Source organism: Nomascus leucogenys, chromosome 16 (assembly GCF_006542625.1).
Source record: "Nomascus leucogenys isolate Asia chromosome 16, Asia_NLE_v1, whole genome shotgun sequence".
Taxonomy (NCBI): domain Eukaryota; kingdom Metazoa; phylum Chordata; class Mammalia; order Primates; family Hylobatidae; genus Nomascus; species Nomascus leucogenys.
Genome location: NC_044396.1, coordinates 93,287,026 through 93,310,385, shown reverse-complemented (window position 1 = coordinate 93,310,385; position 23,360 = coordinate 93,287,026). Strand labels below are relative to the sequence as shown.

General features: G+C 53.5%; 1 protein-coding gene across 1 annotated transcript in view; it reads left to right on the top strand.

The window, feature by feature from the left end:
* The first annotated feature begins 4,343 nt into the window (after positions 1–4,343).
* The window catches only part of SLC45A4 (solute carrier family 45 member 4), a 98,159-nt gene continuing 79,142 nt past the window's right edge, over positions 4,344–23,360 (top strand). Inside the window, exon 1 of the mRNA XM_030795515.1 lies at positions 4,344–4,583. The gene's annotated coding sequence lies outside the window, so the exon portion shown is untranslated. The remainder of the gene's footprint in view (positions 4,584–23,360) is intronic.

The window sequence follows — 23,360 nt, the reverse complement described above, 5'->3', positions numbered from 1 at the left end:
GTCTGTGCAATGGAAAGGCTGACAGAGGGCCAGGGAAGCTGAGGGCAGGGGCTGGAGAAGTCTGAGTGGCCTTCATTCCTTCTCCTTCTCTCCTGGTTTACCTGTTGTGCGGAGCACCTTCTACCTCTCTCCCATGGCCCAATGTGTTCTCCACAAGGTCCAAAGAGGGCAGTCTTGTCTTTTCAACCAAGGTAGGAGCTGTCCACACCAGGTCACCAGCTGGCCTCTGGCTCAGAGTAGGTCACAGCCTGTTTGTGGGATGTGGACGTTTTGCACCAAACAGGCTCTTTCCTCTTCATTTACGAGGCACGGAGGAGAGGAAGGGAATGATGCCCAGCAATGGTAAGATGGGCGTGTTCACGGACATCATTCATTCATTCATTCAATCAGTCAGCCTGTTCACCTAACACCTAACCAGATATGACCCAGGTATAAATCCCGGCTCTATCGCCTACCAGCTGTGCAGCTGCAGGGACCAACAACCTGTGTCACAGCTTCCTCCTCTGCAGGATGACACCCATCTCACAGGAAGGTGTGCACACATGAGGGCTGGGGATGAGAGGGGCCTGGCTCCAAGGCATCCCCAGGTGAGGCACGGAGAAGACAAGGTTGGAACCTAAGCAGTGATGGAGGCGTCATGCCCTGGACTCGTCCCAGCATCGGGGAGGTTGTCATGCTCACAAAGACGCAGGATTTGCCACGGCATTTGTGGGGCCCTTCTTAAAAGCTGTGAAACATTTAAAGATGGCAACAGCAGAGCGCTAAGCCAAGCGTGGAGCTATTCTGAGCACTGGGTATGTGTGACTACACAGGTCACACACCCATGACAGCTAAGGGCCCAGGCACGCCTGCTTCAGAGCCAGGCCAGAGTCCATGTCTTTCTGACCTCTGGGCAAGAGGGCTTCCCCTGTATCAAGCTCTCTCCTCACAGGACTGGGGAACCAGCCATTTAAGGAGGGGGTGGAGTGGGGCAAAGATGTGTGGGGACCCTGAGGATTCCATTCCCTGGCTTCCATGGGCAGCTGGACAGTGGGTCCACAGGCCATGGACACATCTCACCCTTCTTGGTGGTGGCAGGTAATATGAGGCCCTGGCCGGGCAGGCTGGGAAGGAGTGCTGCAGGGTGGCCCTGCCACTGCCCTCTTGCACAGGTATGCACACACACGCACATGCACACACACGCACATGCACACACACTCATGCACACACACTTGTTGAGGTGCTTGCACAGTGGGGATATATTTTTTCTTAACTTTACTCTGGTCTCTGTGTTTAACTCCAGGTTATAGAAGTATATTAGTTGGATGTTTCCACATCTCAGCCTTAGAAACTGCCTTCTAAGTTTCATTCACAAGAAACTTCATGCCTACACTTTTGTTCTTTTTTTTCTGAGACAGGGTCTTGCTCTGTCATCCAGGCTGGAGCACAGTGGTGCAATTGTAGCTCACTGTAGCTTTGAACTCCTAGGCTCAAGCGATCCTCCTGCCTCAGCCTTCTGAGTGGCTGGGATTACAGGCATGTGCCACCACACCCAGCTAATTTTTGAATTCTTTGTAGAGATGGGGCCTAGCTACGTTGCTAGGCTCGTGCATATACTTCTATGCTTGCATTCAGTTACTCTTCTAGAGACTTTTTTTTTTTGAGATGCGGGTCTCACTCTATTGCCCAGGCTGGAGCGCAGTGGTGCGATCTCAGCTTACTGCAACCTCTGCCTTCCAGGTTCAAGTGATTCTCCCGCCTTAGCCTCCCAAGTAGCTGGGACCACAGATGCACACTGCCCCAATCAGCTAATTTTTGTATTTTTAATAGAGATGGGGTTTTGCCATGTTACCCAGGCTGGTCTAGAACTCTTGAGCTCAAGCAATCCACCCACCTCGGCCTCCCAAAGTGCAGGGATTACAGGCATGAGCCACCATGCCCAGCCCCAAGAAATACTTACAGAGCAGCTACTACAAGGCTGATCCTAGACTGGGCTCCATGGCTACCATGGCTGGTACATACCCCACCATGTGCTCCTTAAGGAGAGAGATGGGATCATGTTCCCAGCTCCAGGACTAGGACCCAGCAAAGCATGTGGCTCACAGTAGGCACACACTCAGTAGTTGGTTACTGCATGAATGACAATGAAGACAATTCAATCAATACCAGCAATTTGTGAATAAACAAAGTCTTTACCTGTTCTGTCCTCCTGATTGTATTGTCATTTTAAAGAGCATTATTTTGCTATTTTGTTTAAGCTTCATGACAACTTGTGAACTAGGTACTATTAGAATGCTCACTTATAGAAGAGGACTCAGGGAGGTTAAGTAGGCGCCCAGGCTCACACAGTTGGCTCACAGCACACCTGGAATTGCCGCTGCCTCCATCCTTTGGCCATTGAAATAAAAATCACCAGGGAAGCAGATGCACAGTTTGAGCATTCATGATGTGTCTGATGCTGCTTTGGACTGTCTACAGACCATTGATGTACTTATTAACCCTCTGTTGAGATAGTGCATACACATGGAAAAACACACACATCTTTTTTTTTTTTTTAATAGAAATAGGGTCTTGCCATGTTGCCCAGGCTGGTCTCAAACTCCTGGGCTCAAGCAATCCATCTGCTTTGGCCTTCCAAAGTGTTAGAATTACAGGTGTGAACCACCGTGCCCTGCAGGCACATGCATCTTGACTGCACAGCTGGAAAAGTCATCACAAACTGAGCACACTGTAACCAGCACTCAGAGCAAGACACAGAACACAGCCAGCCCCCAGACACGTCCTCTGTGCCCTGCTTCCTGGCTCTGGCACCCCTCCCCCCAAGGGTAACCACTATCCTGACTGCTACCCCCATATACACCTTCTACCACTTTATCCACATGGAAACAAATATGGCTTTTTATCCTCTGGCTTCTTTTCCTCAACATCATTTGTGACAGTCATCCATGTTGTTGTGTGTAGTTGTCGATTATTCACTGTCATTGCTGTCATTCCACTGTGTGAATATATCACAATTTATGTATCCATTTAATGGCTGATGAGCATTTCAGTAGTTTCCAGTTTGGGGCAATTATCAACAGTGCTGCTATCAACAGAAACACGATGTTACGTGTGTATCTAGGAGCAGAATTGCTGGGTAATCAACGCCTTTCAAAAAGATTTTGAAAGTTGTACCACTTTGCATCTCCACCAACAGTGGCTGGGAGTTCCAGTTGCTCCACTTCCTTGTCAACACTTGATATTGTCAGATTTTCCCATTTCCGATGCTCTTGGAGGCTCTGCTGTGCACTTCACTTCTAAATTCCTTTAGCAACGGGTGAGATGGATCTTACGATTTCTAGTTTACAGGTGAGGACACCAAGGTTCTGAGAAATGAAGTAATTCCTCCAAAGCCACTTAAACCCTGGCAAGGGCACAGGGCTGGGACGTTAACAGGATTGGCCTCAGCCCATCACATCTGTCTGTTAAAGCTGCCTCCCCAAATCTTGTCTTGATGGGGTTTCCCAGCAGTCCTGCCCTAGGGATTGTGGCCCTTCTACACGTGGGGAGAGACGGATCAGTGCCCCTGGCAAGGGCCAGGCCTGAGAGGGAGGCCCAGCCTCCAGGAAGCTCCGGGTTGGGTCTTCGTCTTGCCCCGCTCTCCAGGCTGGAGAAGGGACCCGCAGAGGGCGGGGCGTTGGGGGAGTTGGGGACGGGGGGAGGGGTGGCCCGGGACCAGGCAGGAGGTCTTCAGAGGGTGGCAGGGAGGGGAAAACAGGAGAGTTTTCTCCTGCAGCGGAGGAGGGGCTGCAGCACCTGGATGGGGCCCATCTCGCCGCGCCACGGGCAGGGGCGGAGGGGGCGGAGGGGGCGGAGGGGGCGGAGGGGCGGAGGGGGCGGAGGGGCGGAGGGGCGGAGGGGGCGGGAGGGTGCTTGCCAAGGGGCTGGGCTGCCGGGGGACGGGGCCTCGTGGCTAGCCGGACCCCTCTGGGAGAGAGGGGCGAGAGGAGCGGGGAGAGAAGGTGGGGGCGGGCGGGAGCCACCTCCTGCGGCTGCGGAGAGGGATGGGGTGGATTGCGGGCCAGCGCTTTAGGGGAGACAGGGCAGACGCTCCGTGCGGAGGGGCCGGGGCCGGGGGCGTAGCGAGAGGAGGGCGGGGGCGGGGCTGGACTAGAGCCGGGGGCGGGGCCATGTCGAGACGGGGGCGGGAGCCGCGGAGAGCGCGGGGGCGGGGCAGGGGCGCGGCGGGGGCGGGGTGGGCGGTGGCGGAGGCCAATGGGCGCGCGCGGCGCAGACCCCGCCCCCGAATCCCCGTCCCGCGGCGGCGGGTGCTGCATAGTCATGAGGCGCAGGGGCCGGCGCTGCGTCAGCGGAAGGGGCGCGGAGCGGCTGTTTCCGACCCGATAAAGCGGCGTTGTCTCCGCGCGCCGGCCGCAGCCTCGCAGCGCTCTCTCCGCGCCCGCATCGCTGACTGATTGACCGCCCGGCCGGCCGGCCGAGGGAGCAGCCCCCGCCAGGACCCGCCGTCGCCTTCCGACCCCGGTGCGCCCGGGGCTCCGCGCCCCCATCGCTCCGGCCCGGCCCGGCCGCCCCGCCGCCCCCGCGGCCCCGGCCGGAGGAGACAGGTGAGTGGCCTGCCGCCCGCAGCCGCCCGCCCCGCCGCCCCCTGCACCTCGCACCTGGGCGCCGGGCACCTGCCGCCTCCCCACCCCCACCTCCCGCACGGCCTCGGCCTCCAGGTCGGTTGCGCGCCGCAGCCCCAGCCCCGCACCTTCTTCTCCGGGGGAGGGGACCTGCCCCCACCCGGCTTGCGCTGGCTCCTCAGGGCCCCTCAATTCCTTCCCGCCTCCTCTTTCCGGATTGCACCTGCCCTGGTCCCCAGCCCTGCAGCCTCCCTGATCCCCCCTACCCCGGCCCCCACCCCGGAGCGCGCGCCTTCATTTGGACTCGGCCCCCTTTCGCACCTATCAGTCCTCCCCGCCCCCAGTTCCTCGGGTTTCTCTACCCAGAGAGGAGCCTGGCGCCTCTAACTCCTGGTCCTGACCCTGTCCTGTCCTTCTGACCCCTGCTTGCTATCTCTAACTTATGAGAATTCAACCAGCGATCCACCACTCGCGAAGTGGCCCCCTCTCCCCTCTGTCTGGACCGGTTCTTCCAACCGAACACACTTCCTTTTTCCCCTTTTCCTTCCCCTTCTTCCCCTTCCCCTCTTCCCCTTCTTTCCCTCTGCCCAGTGCACACACGACCCTGGCAGCACTGCTAGCCAGTGTCCCCCACCTCGGACCCCCAGCCTGCACCGCCAGACTGTGGCTCTGCCCCGGTCTCTTCGGCACTGCGCTCCCTTGTGTCCCTTTGAAGATACCTTGATTTCCTGAGGCCGACCTTGTCCCTGGAGGAAAGAGGCCAGGGCATCAGTTCATCTGGGCCCAGATTCCCTGCTCTGTAGAAGTCCTCGCACCTTCTGCGTCTCAGCACCCGCTGCCCCTTTCCCCTTTGAGCTTAACCCGTTCCTCCCCCAGGTATCCTGCTCTGGATTGGAGCACATCCAGCAGAGGCTTTTCCAGCGGAGGCGGATCCACACGGGGCCCAGCCTCCTGGTTAGCTATTCAGAATGATTCTAGAAGGTGGGGGCTAGGGAGGGCTGGGAAGGGCCGCTTGACCTCCTAAGGAGCCTGAGGGTTTGTGTCTCTCCAGTGCGGGTCACTGATGGAGTGTGGCTTCATGTTCACAGACCTAGCCACTGACCCCCATCTGATACCTCAGCTGACTCCAGCAAAACAGGGCTTGTCGTTTTTATTACTGTTTTGGGGGCTGTCTTTTCCAGTCTAGGACCCGGAGCGAGAGGGTATACCAGATGAGTGATTGAAGTAATTGTGGAGTCAGATGATTCTTGTGGGCTGGCAGATTCTGAATCGAAGCCCATTTCTGCTGGGGAAAAGCCACTGCATCTGCCCGGCATTACTGAGAGCGCCCTGCACTTCCATTCCCCAGACAGTCTCATCCTTCCTGTGTCGTTGGCAGACAGGTAGAATGTGGTAGGAATCTTATCCTTCTGCTATTTTGTGCTGGCTTTAGGAAAAAGTAAGAAAACAAAAAGCTGGAGTATTGGTTAAGGGAGTCTTAACACATGGGGATCAGAGCAGGTAACACTCACTGTCCTTAAAAGAAATGTATAATGTCCTCACTTTTCTGCTAGGTTTGAATTATTGTTAAAAGAACGAGCAGAGATTATTTAAATGCTTGGGAGAGGTTTTGCAGAAGCCACTTGAGGATGAGAAGAGGCAGCCGTGCAGGTTCTGGGTGGAGGAGACTCAGGCGCAGTAAAGAACTCATGTGCTTCTAGAGAGAGGCTGGGGAACTAGGTCGTCTTACACATCAAGGATTTCACACCCATTCAGGCTAATTGTTTTTGTGGCAGTGGCTGTAAAGGAAAGAAGCAAATCGTTTGAAATGTGTTTGAAATACACACTGGGTATTTAAAGGTGTGTTTTTGTGGCCCACGTGTTCACAGGGCAGGGAGGGGGGAGGCTGCCCAGGGCCACCTCCCGGGGCTCATGGGGGGAGTGGCCTGCTGCCCTGCCGAGATGCGTGCTGCAGCTTTGGCCCTTGTCGCATCGTGAAAGCAGATCAGAGATTGGACTGGGTGAGCTCCAAGGTGTCTTGCAGCTTGTAACACCCTATAACTTTGCTGATTGGAGGGGGGTGGGGGAGGGGCGGAGCAAGCCTGTAAACTGGATTCTGCCTCCTTTCCCTGAGCCCTGAGATCCCGCCCCAGCCCGCCCCGCAGATCTGCAGGGAAGGAGAGGGCTGCGGCAGCGGCAGCTCCCCCGTTTCCCGATGGAGGAAAGGAGCCGAGGAAGGTATTTCAGCCAATCTTGAGGTTGCTTGGTGGTGAATGGACTGTATCTGTGTTGTCAGGAGAGAGGTGGGGAGGACAGAGGAGTGCAGCGCAGGGGTTCGGGCTGTGATTGTCGTTCTGACCGTGGTGCATCCCAGTGCCCTCTCCCGCTCTTCCCGAGGGCCCCGACGCCCAGTGGCTGGCTGCGGTGGTTTGTGACCAACAGCCTTGTGGCCTGGCACCGAGTGAGGGTGACTGACAAGCACTGTAGGTGGCAGACAACCCCAAATTGCCAGTGCCTTTCTTGGGAACACCCCTGGCAGAGTCGTGTCTGTAATTTGTGGAGCCAGAATGTGCTGGAAGCCACGTTCCTGCTAATGATGGGTGAGGACTACTCCTTGCTGGCCTCCTAGGTTCCCCAGGTTTTCATCACTGCGTGATTATGCTGACGAAGGCGCACTTAGTGAAACACCATCAGAAGGGTTGTCTCCACCTGAGCCAGGAAACAGACCTGACCAGAGGGAGCAAACCTCCCAGCTGAAGAGCAGCCTTGTAGAAAGGAAGGGGTGAGAGAGGACCCCAAAAGCAGGCGTCTGCAGTGGGTTTTCAGGCAGAGGACCTGAGCCGGCTGCACCTCCCCCACCGGCTCCTAGACAAGGTCCCCTTGTTTAGATTAGCTTAATTACCCCACCAAAATCAATGAACAAGGATCTTTTTAAATGTGAAACTTTCAAAATGTGCTTCTAGTGGCCTTTTCCCCCCGAGTATCAAATGCTAAGCCTTTGTGAAATCAGGCACTTTCAGAGGACTGGGAGACCTCTTTAATGTTGGTGGAAATGAATCTTCTCTACCCTGAATCAGGAGGGGGCTTGCTGAAAGGGAAGCTTGACAGGTCATATCGTCATTTTTAACCCCTTGCCATTTGGGTGGAGGTGACAGGAGAAACAGCTAGTGGAGGCCTCATAGTGTTTACGAAGTGGCCTCCTTGGCAAGTGACTTTTGGAGGAGGCATTTTAAGAAGATTAAAAACGTCCACAGACTTAGAGGGCAGCCGCATAACCCACTTAGTGTTTCATATCCCTGATAGAGCGGCCCTTTGAGAGCCGTGGATGGGTCGCCATCGTTCCCACCTCAGAAGACGTGGGTGTTAGTGCCCCAGGAAGACGGGACACTTGGTAGGGGTCATTTGTTGAGTGCGACTAGTTAGATTTCGGGAAACAGCACAAAACCCTGACGGTGGAGAGAAGGGCTCTGAGTTCTCTGTGGCTCAGCTGCTGTGTAGCTTGGGGACTTCAGGTGAGAGGGAGAGGGAGTTCTCTGTCTCTCCCCTTGTTTTTTTTGTTTGTTTGTTTTTTGAGACAGTCTTACTCTGTCACCCAGGCTGGAGTGCAGTGGTGCGATCTTGGTTCACTGCAGCCTCCACCTCCCAGGTTCAAGTGATTCTTTTGCCTCAGCCTCCCGAATAGCTGGGACTACAGGTGCACATCACCATGCCCAGATAATTTTTGTATTTTTAGTAGAAATGGGGTTTCACCATGTTGGCCAGGCTGGTCTTGAACTCCTGACCTCAAGTGATCTGCCCGCCTGGGGCCTCCCAAAGTGCTGGGATTATAGTCTCTCTCCTTTGCATGTGCGCGCGTGCGTGTGTGTGTGTTTGTGTGCGTGTGTGTGTATATTTATGAGTCAGGGGGTCTCACTGTGTTGTCCAAACAGGTCTTGAACCCCTAGGCTCAAGCGATCCTCCTGCCCCAGCTTCCCAAGTAGCTGCTGGGATTATAGGTTCATACTCCCACACCTGGTGAGAGTTCTCTTAAGTTAGAGGGGCTGGGCTGTAGCTGCATTATTTTGAGGGTCATCCCAAGGCCTACCTTCCTGTCTAGTGAGGGCTCCAGAACGCAAGTTCACTCTCAGAGTCTGTCGGGAGCCCCCGGGGGCAGGGGTGGGTGGGAAGGGGGGAAATAATGCTGGGCATTTTGTCCCCAGTGCAGGAATAAGGGTGCCAGCCAGTCCAGAGTGGGATCCTGAGGCATCTGAAGGGATTTGCATAACCTTTCAAGTCACTGAGCTTGGCCATCTCACCCTCCCACCTCTACTGGGCCCAGGCCCCAGTGAGGGAGGTGTTGTTCAGACCTGGGTCTCGGTACTTTCATCCTCCTAAACCTGGTGAAGGATTTTGCTGGCAGTGAGAGGAAACTGCATTCCTGAACTCTGGCCCAGAAGTGCTTAATTTGCTGCATTGAAAAGTCCCTTCCAACCTGGGATTCTGTTTTGCTACTTGCTCTGAGTTTTTGTAGTTTGCCCCAAGGTTTCTCCTGGGGTTCTGCCTTGAAATCCTGGAACCATCTGAATTGACTGGCAACCAAATTTTTCCTATTTCAAAGAAAGGAAAATCTTGAGTGAAAAATGCATAGCAAACCCTTAGAATAGATAATAAAGAGGGATCAACACAGTGCTTACCTGGTCAGGTGTGGTGGTCATTGTACTTTTATATATGACCCTTATTGCACAATTTTAGGAAATCACTCAGGTTGGGCACAGAGACTCGTTCCTGCAGTCCCAGCACTCTTGGAGGCTGAGGCAGGAGGATCGCTTGAGTCCAGGAGTTCCAGGCCAGCCTGAGCAACACGGCAAAACCTTACCTGTATAAAAAAAGAAAAAACAAAAATTAGCCAGGCACAATGGCACGTGCGTATAGTCCCAGCACTTTAGGCGGCTGAGGCAGGCAGATTGCCTGAGCCCAGGAGTTTGAGACCAGCCTGGACAACATGGCAAAACCCTGTCTCTATAAATATAAAAAAATTAGCCAGATGCAGTGTCTCACATCAGTGGTCCCAGCTACTCGAGAGGCTGAGGCGGGAGGATTGCTGGAGCTCAGGAGGTCCAGGCTGCGGTGAGGGGAGGTCACACCCACACTGCACTCCAGCTGGGGCAACAGAGTGAGACCCTGTCTCAAAAAAACAAAAAACAAAAAAAAAAACAACATCATAAGGCCAGAAAACAATGAATAAGTTCCTTATTACCAACAATTTAGTCATCATTTTAGGAAATACATTGATTCAAGAGCATGGTTTTTGGTTTGGTGTATATGGGAAGGGAATTTTTTTAAGTTTTTTGAGGGGAGGAGTTTGACATCTCCACGCTGGAGATGAAATCGCGTATTAAGAGCGTGTTAGACACGAGGCAAGGGGGACTGCCTGAGTGTCGTAGAGGCAGCCCTTTTGCTGTCCGTGATGGATGAGTTAGGAATGTTTTAGAGTTACATTGCTGTCAAGCAGAGGCCTGAAAACATTTTTGCTCATGTGTTCTGTAAAATAACTTTGACGCCTGGCGTGGTGGCTCGTGCCTGTAATCCTAGCTCTTTGGGAGGCCAAGGCGAGTGGATCACCTGACATCAGGAGTTCGAGACCAGCCTGGCCAACATGGCAAAACCATCTCTACTAAAAATACAAAAATCAGCCAGATGTGGTGGTGCACGCCTAAAATCCCAGCTACTTAGGAGGCTAAAGCACAAGAATGGCTTGAACCCAGGGGCAGGGGTGGGGTAGGGGGGAGTGGGGGCAAGGCGGGGAGGAGGGAGGGGGGCAGGCCAGGGGTGGGTGGTGGTGGCGGTGGTGAGTGGCGTGGAGGTTGCAGTGAGCCAAGATTGCACCACTTCACTCCAGCCTGAGCGAAAGAGCAAGCTTCCATCTCCGTCTAAAAAAAAAAAAAAAAACTTTGAAAAACTATAGACACATTTTTAAGTTGACGTTTAAATTTTTGGTCCTAATTTGAAACAACTGCAAAAGATGCAATTTCTAGTATAATGTTGGCATTTACAAGTAACCATTGTATTGCTTTTTAAAAAGTATCCAATGTTAAATATCCTAATGATACCTACCATCAGTCACCCTTTAAAAAAATGAACAAATTGTTCTTAACAGTCTTGACAAGGCAGTTTTTTTCTTTGTGAACTTGTATGTTTGCTCCGTTTGAAAGTCTTTTTATCCCTCATTCTTTTTTTTCTTTTTTGAGACAGTGTTTCCCTCTGTCGCCCAGGCTGGAGTGCAGTGGTGGGATCAGGACTCGCTACAACCTCGACCACCTAGGTCCACACAATTCTCTCTCTTCAGCCTCCTGAGTAGCTGGGACCATGGGTGTACGCTATCATGCCAGGCTAGTTTTTATTTTTATTTTTTGCAGAGATGGGGTCTCACTGAGTTGCCCAGGATGATTTTTTTTTTTTTTTTTTTTTTTTTGAGACAGGGTCTCACTCTGTCCCCCAGGCTGGAGTCCAGTGGTGCGATCATGGCTCACTGCAGCCTCGACCTCCCGGGCTCAAGTGATCCTCCCATCTCTGCCCTCCAGGTAGCTGGGATTATGCCCAGCTAATTTTTCTTTGTATTTTTGGCAGAGACGGAGTTTCACCATGTTGCCCAGGCCGGTCATGAACTCCTGGCCTCAGGCAACCCTCCCTCCTGCCTCAGGCTCCCAGAGTGCTGGGATTACAGGCGTTGAGCCACCACACCCGGCCTATGGACTGTTCTCCATACTTCTCTGTGACAAAAGTATATATTGCAATTTAAAACATTTCTGTGATCATTAGGCTATGTTAACATCCGGAAGAATGTTTTATGTCATTGTAATTATCAGTACAGAATTGATCACAGAATCATAAATGTCATTGATCTTGATAAACAATTACTAAATGCCCAAAATAAAAATACATTGGAAGGAGGTCTCAAAGAGCTGGGGGGCAGGGCCCGTTTAAGGTGCCTTAAAGGGATCATTGAACTGTCCCTGGTACTGGGTACATCTCTGTTGCTGGAACGTTCCCTGGGAAGAGTGCCTTCCTCTTGTCTAGGCAGGGCAGGTAGGGAGGAGGTGGGGGCTCCCTGGGCACCGGGACTTGCTCCACGGCAGCTTCTCAGGCAGTTCAGTTTTAGGCAGGCATTTGTGGGGACCTTGCGGCTCTCTGAGTTCCCCACACCGGTGGCCCTCTCAGGATGCTCCTGTGTTTGCACAGGGCGCTTGCTGTGCTGTGCTACCGCGCTTACTCCACAGGTAAGGCCCGTGCCACTTCGTCGAATCACGGTGCCCGTGCTGCTCCGTATTAAGCTTTACTGTTTAATTGCCTATTTTCTAAATGCGCTATGTTAAAGGGCAGAAGATGAACCATTTCACGAGTAAGCATGCGGCAGCATTTTTATTTGGTTGGGCTAAAATGTAAGACGGTGGAATTGTGCCTTGTGTTAAATTTTAATTTGACAGAAAGGTGTGTTAGAAGCAGAGAAGACTAACATGGCCAGACTTTAGATTTGCTAGAGGTTTTTGCCTGGCAGGAATCTGGTCACCCTGCTCTGCCCTTCTTCCTGCACAGGGCATCGCTGTGCCTGTTCCGGAGCGGGGCAGCTGGTCTCAGGCCATCAGGTTGCCGTTAGGATCAGGGCCATGGGGTGAGGAGTTGGGAAGGTGGGCCTCACCCCGAGAACCAGATGAGGCTGGTGCGGGGCGATGATACTTGGCATCCCTGAAAATTTGCTCAAATCTGGAGATGCTCAAAAAGTAGAAAGATTTACTATTTTTAGCCTTCAGACCTAATGAAATTTGGCATGAAAATTAGTTTAGTAACCAAAAAACCACCACTTCCCCTCCCACTCAGAAACAGCGCGCCGAGGACTGACAGCAGTAGAACTTTGCGTTGTGTGATGGTTTTATGTCATAAGAGGGGATTTGACGGAGCTGGGGTCTCTGGCGTCTCCCAGCTTTGTTGGAGGAAAGCAGGCCACTCGCCTAACTCTGTGGAATCAGTAATGTGGGTCCGCCTGAAGTTTTAACCTGTCTTCTGTCCTCAGGGCTGGCCATTAGGAGTCCACTAAGAATGCGTCACTTCCAATTCGGCCATGCAGCTATTTGGGGAGGCAATGATGTCCTCAGATCATGGGGCCAGTGCCTTCGCTCCAGGGATGGGTGAGGAGAGGAGCAGTTCCAAGGTCATGTTCTAGGAATCCTGCGGTTTAAACAGTGAAGAACGGGACCAGGAAGACAGGCCAGCCCCTAATCACCCCATAGAACTGGATTAAATCACCCTGGAAAGGGGATCCTCCATTGGTCCCTTCTCCAAAGCAACAAATCCTTATATTTTCGTGATATTTTGGGCATTGATACTGAAATCAAGGTTTCAGTCTCTTAAAAGACTTTGAGAAACGTTTTGGCTGCTGAAGAAGAACAGGTATAGCAGAGTCCAGTTGGTTCTAGAAATTCCTGCCCTAACCTGGGGCTTTACTTCAGTATGCAGATCCGCTCCCAGCCAGGAGTACTAGAATAACTGCTAGTGGTTTTTTTCGCGTTGCTTACGTAAAACGGCATTAAAAGCTTGGAGTGTGGAAGTCCTCCCCCATCAGGACGTGCGCACCACCACCCTCTGCTGGATGGAGCCAGATCCCGGGGCTGCGGCCACGGCTGCTCTGCTGTCGTTAACCGTGCCCATTTGAAAGGCAGCTCTGATTCGGTGGCGAGAACGACGCTCACAGCTCAGGTGGTCTCGTTATGGACTTGCAGCCTGGAGCTGGTGTCCCTAGTGTGGCAGGTATCTCCCTAGGTAAGCTGAAGGGAATATCAGGGCTGTTGAAAACATGTCTAGCCCACTACTGAACTACTGAGGTGTCGAGAGTGTTTTTAATTCTTAAAGGCATGGGGCTCCCCGTCCGCTTTCTCTTTCAGTAGAAACATCATGAAGCCTGGCGTCCTCGTTGTGGGTGGGGTGCAGGGAGAGTTTATAGTCCGGGCTGGGCCCTCCTGGGCTCTGTGACCTTCCAGAAGCCACCCAGTGCTCGGAGCTTCTGCTTCCATGTGGTAACCGGGGTGTGTGAGGGGTTTCTGTCTCCAGCACTCAGTAGGCGCCTGAGAAGGGGTCACAGCAGCACTCACGCTGCTAGACAGTGCAGCGTCTGCATCCATGCTGGGCGCCCAGCTGGGACCTCTGGAGAAGTGCTTGGTGAGGGTGCTGATGAGGGAGAGGAGCCACTGGATACGGCTGGCCTAGTGCAGTTGTGGGCCACTGGGTCGCACTGCTCATCAGCTCCCGCCACCCCCTACTGAAAAGTGCCGTTTGTCTTCTGCCTGGAGAAATGCGGCAGTGCCCTCCATGCCTTGGATTCGACTTTGAGGCACCTTTGCTGTCACTCCCTATGCCAGGTAGCTGCTGCTGGAGGGGGCTCTGTGGCCAGCCCTGCCGTTGGCCCATGCAGCATGCTGGTTCCCACACCGCTCCTCCCTGGCCACGAGCTTGGAAGGAAGGACTCCTGGCTGCCACAGGTATGGGCAGCTGTGCCCAGCTGTCACTGCCCTCTGGGTTGGCTCCCTGGCTCCTGCGGAGGTCAGGGAGGAGGTGCTGCCGCTCTCATTTGTTTCCTTGTTTCTTTTGGGCTGGCCACTTGGCTTGCCGGGTTCAGCCTTTGGTGCCCAATTTTGCCCTCTTGTTGGGCACTGTCACTAGGCTGAGACTGTGAGCTAGTAGCTGCTGTGGTATGTTCCATTCTGGAGATGGTCCCCAGGTGGCTGCTCAGTGCCAGGCTCAAGGCAGGTGCCTGAGAAGCCAGCCATCTGGGCAGGGTGATGGGGCAGGCCTGGGAACCCCGAGGAGGCCATCTAACCCGTGGCTGGGTGCGGAAAACATCTGAGCAGGTGGTCCTTGAAAGAAACAATGTTGTTCTTAAAAACTTCTTACTATGGTTGTTTTGAGACATGCCTAAAAGTAGTGAAAATAGTGTCACCGTGTGATGACACTGAATCCCCGGATTCATCACCCGTTAGCAATTCTGTTGACTCTCGCTAGTCTTTGAACTGGGATGAAGGGAAGAGCTTTGCAGAAAGAGCCTGGGGAGTGTGGACATGAGGACGGGGGGATGGTGGGCCAGTCGGGCTTGCTGCAGGGGCTGTGCCCACGGCAGGTGGGCCTCCCGGGCAGCGCTGTGGCCTGCCTTCCACAGCTGGAGTGAGAAGCTGGGTGAACAGTCACATGGTGAAGATACTTTTTTTTTTTTTTTTTTTTTTTTGCAATTTTGGGTGTCATGTCCTTGTCTTTAATACTATGGCTCTGTGTGAGAAAAATCTTGGTAACTTTTCCTGAAATGAAATGAGGTAATGTTTAAAGCTAATCAAATTTAAAATAAAATTGGAACAGTTTTTTTCAACAAGTGAAGTAGCCAGTGGCAGTTTTACTAATTCAAGAATCTATGCAAAAAGAAGAAAGCATTTTGCCATTTCCTAGATCTCTGCAAATGGGAAGTCTGCAAGTGCAGCCTGTGTGTGGCATGGCCACTGGCCGGGCTATCAGTCCCGGATTGGTTCCTGACGGTTCGTGCCATCTCTGCAGCAGCAAGGCTGTGTGCCGATAACGGCCCTGTGGCTGGTGCTAGTTTGTGGTTGTAAAGTTCAGATAGGTTTTTGATTAAGTTTTCTGGGTCTGTGGGAGAGCCTGGAAGCCCCGTAAATGCAGGCTGTGGTTTCTGCCTGGTGATGATAGGGTTCTGGGAAATAGGTTTTAAACATTTCCATGTGGATTTTCTCCTGATCCCCTCAGAGCCTTGTCCATCTGGGGATTTATTTTTGCCCACACAGTGCTGCCTCGGCTTAGCAGGCCTTAGGCATGGACCCCAGGCCTGCCTCCCCCGCCAGCATCCACTTGCCGCATTGCCAGGCAGAGTGCCCGGCGCCCACCGGGTGCCCGCCTCTTCTTGGTGAAGCCCTGTTGCATTTGGCTTTAATAACTCAGAGGGGAAGGTGGCCAGGGAGCTGCCTGTGCTTTCTGAAGCACCAAGTGAATGGTGTAGAGAAGAATCCAGAGGAAGCAGTTTCTGACCCTCCTCCCAAGGCCCTCACTGGTGTTTCTGGTTCAGTGTGGCAAACCTGGGGGGGACTCAGTAACTTAGGGTGGTCAGGCTGCTTCAAACACATACCATAGACCAGGTGGCTTGGCAACAACAAACGTTTCTTTCTCAGGTTCTGGAGGCTGGAAGGCCAAGAATGAGGCACAGGCAGATTGGTGTCTCCTGAGGACCCGTTTCCTGCTTCAAACGTCGCCCCTTCTTGCTCTGTCTTCATATGATAAAGGGCGTGAGGGTCTTTCCCTCCACTTTTTTTTTTTTTTTTTTTTTTTGCAATGGAGTCTCCCTCTGTCGCCCAGGCTGGAGTACAGTGGCATGATCTCGGCTTACTGCAACCTCTGCTTCGCGGGTACAAGCGATTCTCCTCGCTCAGCCTCCTGAGTAGCTGGGACCACAGGTGTGCGCCACCACACCTAGCTAATTTTTGTATTTTTAATGGGGATGGGGTTTCACCGTGTTGGCCAGGCTGGTCTTGAATTCCTAACCTCAGGTTATCCACCCACCCCGGCCTCCCAAAGTGCTAGGATTACTGGCGTGAGCCACCACGCCTGGACTTCTTTTTTTAATTTTAATTTTAATTTTTTTTTTAAAGAAATGAGGTCTTGCTCTGTCACTCAGGCTGGAGTGCAGCAGCACAATCATAGCTCACTACAGCTTGAATTCCTGGGCTGAAGCCACCTTCCTGCCTCAGCCTCCTGAGTAGCTGGGACTACAGGCGTGTTCCACCATGCCCGGCTAATTTATTACTATTTTTTGAGACAAGGTCTCACTCTGTTGCCCAGGCTGAAGTGCAGCGGTACCATCTCAACTCACTGCAACCTCTGCCTCCTGGATTGAAGCGATTCTCGTGCCTCAGCCTCCTGAGTAGCTGGGATTACAGGTATGCACCACCGTGTCCGGCTAATTTTTGTATTTTTAGCACGGACCAGGTTTCACTGTGTTGGCCAGGCTGGTCTCAAACTCCTGGCCTCATGTGATCCGCCCACCTCAGCCTGTAAGTGTTGGATTACAGGCGTCAGCCACCATGCCCTGCTAATTTTAAATATTTTTATATAGAGAGGGTCTCACTATGTTGCCCAGGCTGAAGCCTGTCTTCTAGGGGCCAGGCTTGGATGGTGGTCTTGTTGGGCTGACCCCGGGCTGTGGACACCTTGTCTCTTTGTGCCAGAGGGGCAAGGGCTCCGGTACCAGAGCCAGGGAGCCTCTCACCTTACGAGATGAACTCCGCACCATCCTGGGCTGTGCAGGGTGCGGGGCTGCTGGCTGCTGGGGCTCTCAAGGCCTTTGGCCTTGAGAAGTTGTTTTTTCTCATCACATTCACTCAGCCAGGGTAATCTGCCCAGGTGCTTCGAGCCTCTGGCGACCTTTCAGACTGATGTTGGGTTCTGAGTGGTCGATCGAGGGGCCTCAGTCAGTGCTGCCGTGGGGCAGTTCAGGGAGATGGAGCTGCTTGTGGAGCCGTTTACCCTATTTTCTGTGTCCCCCTGGGTGCTATGTTGTGGAAGTGGGTGCTCCAGACCAGCTTCTTTGCATCTTAGATGCCTTCACGTGATTGCGGAAGGGATTTCCTTATACCCATCCCCTGCTGAGTGCGGTAGTTCCTGATAACACTTAAACTTTCAATGTTAATAGCCCTGTGATGCGCCGTTATCTCCACTGTAAAAAGAGAGAGATGTTCATGGAGGAGCTGACCCTAACTTGAAGGTGGCGGCCTTGGGAATTCCGCCTGGTGCCCCTGGGCTCTTCCTGCCGGGACCGGGAGGTCCTGCAGAGATTGGAATCCTGGTGCCTCCCTCAGGGCCTGGGGCAGATCTCTAAATTCTGTGAGCCCCAGGGCCCCGCCCATAAAGCGGGCGCGGTCCCAGCTTCCCTCCTGCTTTCCCGTCACAGGGGCTGCCTTCCCTGGCTCACGTGCCTCCAGCCTGTGGCAGCTCCTCTCTGACCACGCAGCGCTGCTTCCTCCTGTCCTGCGTGTGTTCTCACTTCCCTCTCTGGAATGTCCACACCCCTCTGCCAACCCAAGACAGACAGGCCTGCCTGCGGCGCTCTCCTGAAGCCCAGTGGGAGGACTGTCCCTGGGGAACCTGGGGGACCTGCTGTCCCCACTCTGTCGGGTGTGAATGCTCCATTACCTGCCAGTTCCTGACTCACTTTCCTCACCTTTGAGCTGAGGCTGCCACCTGGGAGTGCCCTGGGAGCCTCCAGAGGGTTAGGTGAGGCCTGGGTTTGGCATTGGCCCCTCGTGGGGCCCTGCAGGTGGTGACTTAGGAGCTGATTCCCTCCCAGGGTGCCTCCCTCCCGGGGGTCCTGCACCAACTGGGCCTGGGGCTCAGCACCGCCGCTCCCCTGCTGTGTGCTGCCCTCTGTCTTCACACGTGTGTTTCTCCTGCCATGCTGGCTGGTGGCCCCCATTGAGCACACATGGGTTCCCTGGGACGTGGGTTGCCACGTTGAGCTCACAGCCATTCCTGCCACGGGAGTGCTGGTGCCGTTCCACTGCTCACAGGGAACTGGCTGTGAGGGGACCGCTCTGGGGAGGCCTCATGGGGCTCCACAGTCCCAGCCTTGGACCAGCAGGGACCGTGTGTCCCAGTGAGCCTCAGGCCAGCCTTGTCCCCACTGGCCGTCTGCCTGCAGTGCTGCCTTGGAATCAGGTTGGTGAGGGGGGAGCTTGGGTCAGGGCTGCCTCTGCGACCTCCTACTCTGCTTCCAGGCAGGGGCTGGCCCCAGTGCACGTTCCCTCTGCACGCACCGGTCCCTCCCGGTGTGGTTGGTTTATTCACAGCAGGCATTGACGGAGACCCGCTTCTGTCCAGCCACCCTGACCAGTCGCCGCGGTGTTCTCAGGTGGCACATGTCCCCAGGAGCTCAGGCAGGGTCCCTCGGTTGGCCCTGAGGGAGTGCTGTGCTAACAGTATGCAGAGATCCTGCTCTGTGGCGACCCTGGTCCATGAACTCGGGTCCTCCTGGTCTGCGGCGTGGCATGCCCAAGCGTCTTCTTTTTGCTCCCAGCTGGCCTGAATCCCCAAACCAGATGTCTCAACCCTTTTTCAAACCATTCTTTCTCACTTTTTCTTCTGTAGATCTTTACCGCGGATGATTTTTTTTTACATTTACTTTTTTTTCTTGAGATAGAGTCTCGCTGTGTTGCCCAGGCTGGAGTGCAGTGGCACTATCTCGGCTCACTGCAACCTCCACCTCCCAGGTTCAAGTGATTCTTGTGCCTCAGCCTCCCAAGTAGCTGGGAGTACAGGTGTGCACCACCACGCCCAGCTGATTTTTGTACTTTTAGTAGAGACGAGGTTTCCATGTTGGCCAGGCTGGTTTCAAACTCCCAACCTCAGGCAATCCACCCGCCTCGGCCTCCCAAAGTGTTAGGATTACAGGCATGAGCCACTGCTCCCGGCCTGTTTCCATTTTTTGATTGCAGAGTTTTATACACAGAAAATGGATTTCCAAGCATACCTTCCCCCTTGTCCCAATACTCTAAGCTAAGCTCAAAGGCTGCCATGCCTCACTGTCTTCAGTGGAACTTTGTGGATTCCATCCTGCATTTTGTACAGTGCCATGCCATGCATTTTCTTTTCTTTTTTTTTTTTTTTTTTTTTTTTTGAGACGGAGTCTTGTTCTGTTGCCCAGGCTGGAGTGCAGTGGCGTGATCTTGATTCACTGCAATCTCCGCCTACTGGGTTCAAGTGATTCTCTTGCTTCAGCCTCCCAAGTAGCTGGGATTACAGGCACCTGCTACCACTCCCGGCTAATTTTTTATATTTTTAGTAGAGATGGGGTTTCACCATGTTGGCCAGGCTGGTCTCGAACCCCTGACCTCATGATCCACCTGCCTTATCCTCCCAAAGTGCTGGGATTCCAGGTGTGAGCCACTGCGCCCGGCCACATTTTCTTTGTCACTTTGTGGGCTTGAGGAAGCAGGTGGCTGTAGTCAGAACAGTGAATTGCTGGCGTGCATTACGTAGGCCCACACATCCAGCCTCATGGGGAGGTGGCGGGGGAGGATGGTGCTGTCCTCGAGTCACCATGCATGTGGGTGTCCAATCCCCATTTCTGATGACTGACCTGTAATCTGGGCCCTAGGGGGTATGTAGGCCCCTTGCCTGAGTGTCCCAGAGTCAGGCATCTGCACACTCATCTGTCCTGCAGTTTAGAACCAGCTTCAAGGCTGATGGTTCTAGTCTTGATTTGTTAACAAGCTGATCGAGAACTTCTTAGAGTCAGCCCTTCATCATCGTTGATAGGGTGTGGTGTTTGTCGCTGACACCTTCAGTGACCCATGAAGACTGTGTATGCCTGTGTGTGTTGTGGAGCGATGTTCGTTGCTGTGTCAGTCAGGTCCTCGTGTTGCCCGGCGGCAGGTGGCACCTGCAAGAACAGAGAGAGAGAGGAGGCAGTGGAAGGACTGGATCGAGGGTCGGGCAGGGCTGAGGGACACCAGCAAGGAGGGGTGAAGCCTCATGCTGTTGCTTCCACTCCAGGCCCAAGGGGCACACAGAGGGAGCTGTTACTGGAACCTCCCAAGAGAGCAGGGGTAGAGGAGTGGGCCGCAGCCTTCCGAGGAGGGACCCGAGGAGCCTGCGTGCTTGGCCAGCCTCCCGCCCTGGGCACGTGCGGGGCTCTGTGCTCCACAGCCTCCTCGTGTGGTTCCGTTGGGTGGGAGCTGTGGTCACAAGTTTACGGTAACTTGGAGCCTTGGGGAGGGAGCAGAAGGAGGGGTCTGTGTTGGCCCGCATAGCTGAGGAACCTGAGCCCAGAGCCGGCCCAGTGTGCCGCGTGGCCTGAGCCCAGAGCTGGATTGGCGGGCCCAGGATGCTGTGTGGCCTGGTCGGGGGTGTATGCGGGTCTCCTGAGTGCGAGCCGCTTTCTCCTGTGAGAACCTGCCCCAGGTCGTGCATGGACACCCGCTTGTCTGCCGTGCACAGCTTCGAGGCAGCTCCAGGGCGGTGAGCAGCAGGGAGTAGGGTGCGTGAGGTCTGGTTTCTCTGTGCTGTGATACCCAAGTTAGCGCATGGCCTCCCAGCACCAGGCACGCAGGAGCAGCAGCTCTGAGGGCCGACGCGGTGGCCAGACCCCAGAATCTGAGGGTTGAGCGGTGGTGTCCCAGCCGCTTCTTTAAACCTAACATGCAGATGAGATGAACGTTTTATCTGGAGGACGGCCTGTGCTTTGGTTATGAAATGTGAAACCAGTATTTTCCTGTTTTTTTCTAGCTCAGTCTTTCCTTGGCTGGGTCTGTCCTGGGTTACTTTTCAAAATGCATGAGTTAACACCCTATACAGAGGGTGCACGACGAGCTCACACTGCCCTGGCGAACCACGCCGGTAACATTGACGCAGGGACTCCACTCCAGACACCACTGCTTGCCTGATCTATTTTATTTGACAGATGCCAGTAGTTTTACCTGCAGTCGTTCATACTTTTGTCCATTCCTCTCAGGTCAGTTCTAGAAAATGTGGTTTGACTGTTACTTTCTGACATCACCAAGTATGTGTTCGATGAGCTTCAGAAAATCTCAGCTCTGTAATGATCTGCACTGTTACTTATAGCTTTTCCTAAACTTAGAATCTATTTTCCTTTGTTTCTATTTATGAGGCGATAATAACCACATCACGACAAAAATTCCTTTGGCCAGTTAGATGAACATGTGTGTGTCCCCCAGCCCTCTTTCTCCAGACTGGGCTGGTTCTGGATCTTTTCTGGGTCATGGATTCCTTTGGAGATCTGGTGAAAGCTGTAAACTTGTTCTCACAAAAATGCAAATAGATGCAATTTTGTATACAATTTAGGGGATGTTTTGCCAGTGCGGTGGCTCATGCCTGTAATCCCAGCACTTTGGGAGGTTGAGGCAGGTGGATCACCCCCAGTATTTTGGGAGGCCGAGGTGGGCGGATCACCTGAGGTCAGGGGTTTGAGACCAGCCTGGCCAACATGGTGAAACCTCGTCTCTATTAAGAATACAAAAATTAGCCGGGCATGGTGGCAGGCGCCTGTAATCCCAGCTACTCGGAAGGCTGAGGCATGAGAATCACTTGAGCACAGGAGGCAGAGGTTACGGTGAGCTGAGATCGCACCACTGCACTCCAGCCTGGGTGACAGAGCGAGACCCTGTCTCAAACAAAACAAAACAATTTAGGGGTTGTTTATGTGTGTCCAGGGAAGATCCTCCCCAGACACCCCACATCCCTGCCGTCTCTGGACCCCAGGGTAGGACCACACGCAGCGTGGGCTGCCTGGTCTGTCTCTGGACCCAAGGACAACGTGCTTGGCCTGGTCGTTCATGGGAGCTGTGTTTGGCAGCCCTGGAGGAGGGCGGCCTGGTTTCATCCCCAGTGGAGATAAATCCCAAGGGTGGCTGTCCTCACGCCTGGGTTGTTGTGTTTCATGTCACTGTCGTGACCAAAACTGGCCGAATCTGCAGAGTGACTGGAACGCTGCCATGGTGGTGGCATGAACACCTCCTATTTACTTTGTGGGGAAACATCAGGTAGTTAAAATTAGCAGTGAGCACCACGGAAAGTCAAGGTTGTCCAGAAGAATTGTGCAATGTCACATTGAGAAATGTGGCAGAGATAAGACTTGGCAGCGTTGGAGTGGCGGGTGGAATTCTCAACCCTGAGCCCAGCCTGAGTGGGAGGGCTGGGCTTGGAGCTGCGGCGCTTGGGCCTTTGTGCCAGTGCCAAGGAGTCCTGGAGAGGAGCCTGGGGTCAGACACCTGCACGTGTGGTGAGCTCACAGCCAGATGTGCACCACGCACTTAAAAATAATAGATTCCCTTATACACAGTGCAGTGTTAGATGACTGTAGAAGATGTAGATCATGTATAATATATAATATATATACGTGTATATATTATATATGGACATGTATAATTATACATAGGATGTGTAATGATTGTACTGTCTAGTATAATGTAACATAATATGTTTTTTGCTTTTTACTTCTTTAAAGTTCTTTGTAGGGCGATGTCTGGGTGTCGGAGTTCTCTGCTAGCTCATTTTCCCTGCTGAGGTGAGGGACTGCAGCTTTGTAGGGGACCGAGATCTGGGATCTGAAGCTGTAGGGCCAGGGGCACCTCGCTCCAGTGTCCGGGGCCTCCAGGGCAGAGTTGGCGCTTGGTGGGCTCCTAGTGCTGAGGACTTGGAGGGTGGTGAGGCCTTGCCTTACCTGGAGTGCTCCCTGGGCTGGGCCGGAAGACCCTGGGCCATGGACTTTCTCTAGCCCTCACTCCTGGCCTCCCTGAGTCCCCCTCTGCAGAGGCCGCAGCCGCAGGGGCCGCCTGAAGGTCCCTCTGGCCCCTGGCCTCTTAGCTTCTCTTACTACAGGAAGCTGACCCTTTCCAGCATGGCGTCCACCGGAGTAGGAAGCCGGCTTCTCAGCAGGCCAGCCGGCTCTTCTCCGCCCAAGGAAAACCCAGTCATACCCATTTGTAAAAATCGCCTCTCTGCACTCTTCAAATAAAACTGATAATTCTCAGCAATCTGTTTCCCATCTGGAGCTCTGAAAGATTAGAATTCTTGTTTGAATGCTGAGCCATGGTTCAGATAACATCTTTGTGACTCTTAGACTTCATTCCAGATGACTGTCTGTCATAGATGGAAGGGGTGAGTGAGTGACGGGAACTAAGGTTTGAAACTTAGGTTTTTGATCAGTGTAGGATTTAATGTCTTTCACTAAAAAGGACAAAAGTA